Raw genomic sequence first — 6,261 nt, 5'->3', positions numbered from 1 at the left:
AAAATTGTGTAAGTTTACAATGCTGAGTGCCAATTAAGAGGTCTGGTTAAAGAAATGCTATCAGAAGTCAAAGCTGAGGGAAAGTCTCCCGAATTAGGTTGGCAAATCTTGAAAGATACAATAATTAAATGAGGTAGACCAATTTTAGTCTATCCCAAAATAAAAGCTTTGCAAAATCACTGGCTACAGCTTTTGCAATTGTTTTATATATAATGAGCCAAAGAATGAAATGGATTTTAAACTGAATTTATGTAAGTGACAAAATGCCTCTTTAGTCTGCCCCTTTGTCAGTAGCTCTGGACAGACTGCAGGTTGGGAGGGGTGGACTGAATGAGCTCCAGAACTCAGGGCTCTCTTTTCACTCTTCTGCTGTAATAGGCCAATAACTGCTATTCATTTTCTAATCCAAAAACTTATTTGCCTTTAATATTCAGATCTCACTGCTCTGATCTGGGCCTACCTGAAGGGTAAGAGGGCAGAAACGGAGAGAATCATCCACTCTTTAACCTATATCCTCATTCTCAAGTCTTTCTGACACTCAGGTCTTTCTAATCACCTCCACTACCACACAAAATCTTTTGTGTCTGGAGATCCATGAACTACAAATGCCCTATAGAGCTTTGGTGCCCATCTCTGGAAAACTGTTGTAACAAGTTCTTACTTCTTTTTTTTTTTTTTTTTTTTTGAGACGGAGTTTCTCGGCTGGAGTGCAATGGCGCGATCTCGACTCACCGCAACCTCCGCCTCCTGGGTTCAGGCAATTCTCCTGCCTCAGCCTCCTGAGTAGCTGGGATTACAGGCATGCGCCACCATGCCCAACTAATTTTTTGTGTTCTTACTTCTATCTTTCAAGAATAGATATCTCTTTGGTGTCAGACTGCTTTTCTGACGTTATTCAGAGATTTGGATAGAATTTATATTCAGAATTTGGATTATATTCCTGCTGCAATTACCTTAATAATATAATTCCCATTTAAAATTTTAATCATATTTCTAGAATTAGAATTACAAGTTGACTTTATGTCCCTGAAATCTGAAATCTGGCACCTTAAGCTGGTAAGGCTGTCATTTTCTAACATTATTTTCCGTGGTCATAGCTGTGGGGTTTGCAGGTCATCATCATACCATAAAGCAACGAAGTCGCAATCTTACAGCTGGAAGTTTTAGAGTAGATTATCCGGATGCTCTTAGAGATCTTTCAGTGTGTTTATATTATTGTTATCTGTGGGAGGGTTTACATGACTACTTCATTCCTTTGACATTACCATGCCTAAGTCATATAGGGCCAACAAAACAGATACCTACGCGGTTCTCAATTAAAAGCATAGGAGGGCGGGGAGGCGCTGCCGCTGCAGCCACCCGTGTGTCGCAGCCCGGAGGAGCCGCAGATGAGGCCAACAGAGCGTTGTCAGGGTGGGCAGGTTGGAAGAAGCGGCACCCAGAGCTGTGGAGGAACAAGAACACACCTGCTGCCTTCCCTTTCTTCCCCCCTCGATGGGAGCTGGGTTGTCCCGGCTCCCGCAGCCACCAGAGAAGGGAGAGCCAGGGGCCATCGCTTCAGAGTTGGTGCTGAGCAGTCCTTGGGGAGAGCGCGCCAAAACCGCTGCAGCCGCTGGCTGAGTTAAACTCATCCAAAATAATGGCCACGGCCTTACCCAGGATCCTGGGGGTGTTGCAGCCATATAGAATATTATGAAAAGCCACTCTGCTTTTTTATTGTTGATGCCTTTATCCAACAAGGTGATGATGATTGATGTCCAGCAACTCTATGAAGCAGGAGAATAGGAGTTTTTGGAAATCATGGCACTTGTGGGCATGGCTAGCAAGCTCCTTCATGTTAGAAGGCTGCAGAAGGCTGTGAGAGACTAGGTCACAAACCCTGGGCTTTTCAATCAGCTGCTGACTTCCCTTCCTGTCAGTAGCATACCCATCTATAAATTACCAGAGGGATCACCGACATGGCTGGGAATATCCTGCAGTAGTTATGAAAGGAGTATTAATGCCTGGAAACCTCATTTAAAAATCCCAAATGCGCTGCCACCACCTGTGTGCAGAGCTTGGGACAGGGGAAGTCAGATGTGGTCGGGAGCCTAGCACTGCCGAGTATTGGTGAGTCCAGACTCTGGCAAAGCCACTGTGCCACGGAGAGCGAGCAAAGCCTCTTCCCAGCAGACCTGGGCTCCCCTGCATCCCCAGAGGAGAGCAGCGAGGCGCTGGATGCTGCTGTTGCGCTTTCTGTGAAGCAGATGGCCCCTACACTGCCAAAAAGTGACTTGAACGAAGTGAAAGAGCTACTAAAAACCAACAAGAAGTTGGCCAAAATGATTGGTCACATCTTTGAGATGAACGATGATGATCCACACAAAGAGGATGAAATTCGGAAATACAGTGCAATATATGGCAGATTTAACTCAAAGAGGAAGGATGGGAAACATCGCATGCTTCATGAGCTCACTGTTAATGAAGCGGCTGCTCAACTCTGCATGAAGGATAATGCTCTGCTGACAAGAAGAGATGAACATTTTGCCTTGGCTAGGCCGATTTCTTCAGAAATTACCTATAAATATACTTACAGAACCACCAAGTCAAAATGTGGAGAAAGAGATGAATTATCCCCCAAGATAATTAAAGTGGAGTATGGGTTTTCAGATTTCCAGGATTCTGTGCAAACGCTCTTTTAGCAGGCTAGAACTGTGAGTGAAGAACTTGCAGCTCTAGTTCACACCAACCTGAAAAGCAGATGAAGTTCCTTTGCAACCACACTGACTATGAGAGACTGCAGCATGCAGAGAGGAGGTTGTATGCAGGGCTTTACAGGCAGAGCTCAAAAGAGCACAGTCCTAATTGCTTGACTTCCGATAACTCAGATAGACAAGGAGAAAGACCTTTCAATCTCCGAATTCCTAATATACAGAACAAACAACCCCATCATTTTGTGGTGGATGGGGAGCTGAGCCGATTTTACCTCAGTGAGGCAAAGTCCTACTCATCAGTCTTGGGATTTTAAAAGACTATCCTCACTCAGTTTTTACCTTAGAAAAGAAAATCATCAAAACAGAGCCTGAAGATTCAAGATAGTTGTGATTCTCTCACCATTCTCTGGAAATGGCATCAGATTTAGGGATAATACTCCATCATCAAAATAAGCCTTAATAAGCAATGTTGGCTCAAACAGATCACATAGCCAAAGCAAAACGACTGGTATGGTTATCTGCAGAAACCAGGAAGATTAAACAACAGCTACAAAAGAGAATATCAAAAGAATGTTGCACTCTATGACCGTAATATTGATTCATTCAGATTCCTGTGTTAAGTCATTTTATATGGAAAGGCTTATAAATCAATAAGGTAAGCATTCATTATTTAAGAATGTACAATGTATTTGTGTAATTGATAGAAGTAAAATATAGATGTTGAGACCTGTTTGATCCAATAGATGTGGATACAATTTATTATACTTGAAATTTTTTTGTCTACTTTGTGTGTTTAATGTAAATATACGTCAGAGTTTAGAACCTTTGCCTGCAGTCGTGAAAAAGAAAGCTTAAGTGATGCAGTTATTGACAAGATTGCAATGATTATGGAAAAATAGAAAGCAAATACTCAATTTAAGCCAAGGAAAATGCTGTGGATTTAATATTTGTTAAAACTGATTTTAACAGGAGATAAGTAGCATTCACTCATATAATATCTGGTTATCAATGCACATTTACACAATAAATACTTCCGTGGAGGAAAGTTAAAAGGATGAGCAATAGAGTAGAAAATATCTCTTAAACTAGTTGACCTAAGATTGTATTAATAGCTACTTAAGACGTATCAAAGATAGAAAACTATTACTTAGAGAACTTGAAATAAGTGGACCCATGTATAAAAGCTTTGACTTAAACATTGATATTTCAGAATGTGTTAAATAGATTAAGACAATGGTAAGTTAACCTTACATGTTATAATGACTGTTAGCAAAGACTATAACAGATTAAGTACTGTTTTATATCAAAAAAATTCTTCTCTATGTAGAAAAGTCAGAGAGACTAGATGCTTTCACTACGGAATGTCTTCCCACCCAGCCATCATAAGTGCGGCCAATCACTGCATCCACATTTGTAGGCACAATTCTGTGGAAGTTTAGTTGACACCTATATTCATTATTTATCTTGAGATTTCATTTTTCTACACCTTTGAGGTTTGTGAAGGCAGTTTGTTCTTAAAATTTATGTTAACTTGACTTTACATTTGTAATTATTCCAATTTAATTAATGGACTGTATCCATATATATGGGACTGTGCTTACATGTTAGTAATGTACTTGCATACTTACAAGAATTTTACATTGGAATTCTTAATGGTAAAAAAAGAATACATCTGCCAATATACATTTTTTCTGTTTATTTAAGAGAAGATATCTCATAGCTTTACCTACTTCCTACAGATTGATCTAAACCCAGATATTGCTGAGAAGAGTGTATTGACTTAGAGTATGTGTTTTTTCGTTTTTAGTTCTGCTCCAGATCATAACTGTATAAAAAATATTAAATCATAATCTGTCCACTAAAATTTGTCAGCCAAATGTTAGATGAAATGTCTGCACTGTGGTCTCAGATCAGTGTCACATATATAAATTGCTTCTTCATTTTAATTTGTGGAAGAACTTTACAGTAGGAAACACCAGTAAACAACTTTTATACTGTTAAAAGACTTTTGTCCCTTCCTAAATGTTTTGATTGTACCATAGTGTTTTGATCACTGAAGAAGCTTCTTATGGACCTTGCAACTTTGTTGCTAGCTTGAGGTTGCACTGGTTAGTATCACAGTAGTTTAGTGAAACGTTTCCTGTATTCTAACCTATTTTGATACATTTTTTAAATTGTGTCTTACAGTTAAATTTGTAGATTTTAATAAGCCACAATTTTAAAAGATTCAGTAATCTCCCAACTTCCAATATTTATCCATCCATTGTGAATCCACAAATTGCATCTTGAAATTCATAGTAAGTTTCCTTAAGTATCATGTTTCTGGTCTTTCAAGCTTAGTGATAAGTTGGAAGCACAAGAAAAATTTCAGTAGAATACAGTTTTTAATTTGAAAACACGAATGTATTAAACTTGCTATACATTAAAGCAAATAATACATATTTATTTGAATTATATATATTAATTGGGTGTTAAAACTAGTTGGTTTTTTTTTTCATTTTGGTAGAGGTATTTTCACTGAACAAGGTCAATTGGTTACCTCAGTATTACGGCCAATGTAGTCCAAGGGACCATTTCTCCCTGAGTCTCTTACACTTGACTGTGCAATGTCCACGTTTTTGTGACTCTTCAAGCTGTTGGTGAGGTGGGACGAGTGCACTTGCTTCCTGTGACAATTAAGATTTTCTGTGCCTCACAAAAAAAAAAAAAAAGAAAAGAAAAAAGGGAAAAAAGAAACCATACGAGGACTATCCCCAAGGAAGAGGGATGCACCAGAGTTTGGTTAAGTTTTATTGAAACTTCAACTGACGCCCAAGCACTAAAGTGATCAATATTTCACTCCATCAGACTAACAGAGAAAATAGCACACTTACAAGGTTCTGTTATACACTGGACATAAGAAGTAGAAATCAATGTGATCTATAATCAAGAAAAAAGCAGACAATGCAAGCAGCTTCAACATTGCATGAAAGACACAAGCCTTCTCTATTTTCAGACAAAAAAAGAGTTTGATTTGTGAAAAAGTGAAGATTACTGAAAATGAAACTTATGAAAGTAAACATCAAATTCATTTATGTCTTGATTTGTTTGTAACTATATGACTGAATGCTCCGGCTTTGTTACTGACTATCAGCTAACAGTCATCTTCATGTCTTAGGAGCCATCTGTAGTTCCCAGTTTTTGTTTTGTTTTGTTTGTTTGTTTCTTATTGTATTTAGAAGTTTGTTTTTTTTTAACTGCATTTTAGGTTTTTGGGTACACATGCAGAACATGCAAGATAGTTGCATAGGTACACACATGGCACTGTGATTTGTTGCCTTCCTCCCCTTCACCCACATCTGGCATTTCTCCCCATGCTATCTCCCCCAACTCCCCCCCTGCTGTCATTCCCCTATTACCCCCAATAGACCCCAGTGGGTAGTGTTCCCCTCCCTGTGTCCATGTGTTCTCATTGTTCATCACCCGCCTATGAGTGAGAACATGCTGTATTTCATTTTCTGTTCTTGTGTCAGTTTGCTGAGAATGATGTTCTCCAGATTCATCCATGTCCCTCCAAAGGACACAAACT

At 39.0% G+C, this 6,261-nt stretch overlaps 1 pseudogene; it reads left to right on the top strand.

Moving 5' to 3' along the window:
• The first annotated feature begins 1,639 nt into the window (after positions 1 to 1,639).
• Positions 1,640 to 3,078, top strand: LOC100389785 (NGFI-A-binding protein 1 pseudogene; annotated as a pseudogene).
• Positions 3,079 to 6,261: the final 3,183 nt, after the last annotated feature.

Source organism: Callithrix jacchus, chromosome X (assembly GCF_049354715.1).
Source record: "Callithrix jacchus isolate 240 chromosome X, calJac240_pri, whole genome shotgun sequence".
Classification (NCBI taxonomy): domain Eukaryota; kingdom Metazoa; phylum Chordata; class Mammalia; order Primates; family Cebidae; genus Callithrix; species Callithrix jacchus.
The sequence above is the reverse complement of the archived record's forward strand: the minus strand, read 5'-3'. Positions and strand labels throughout refer to the sequence as shown.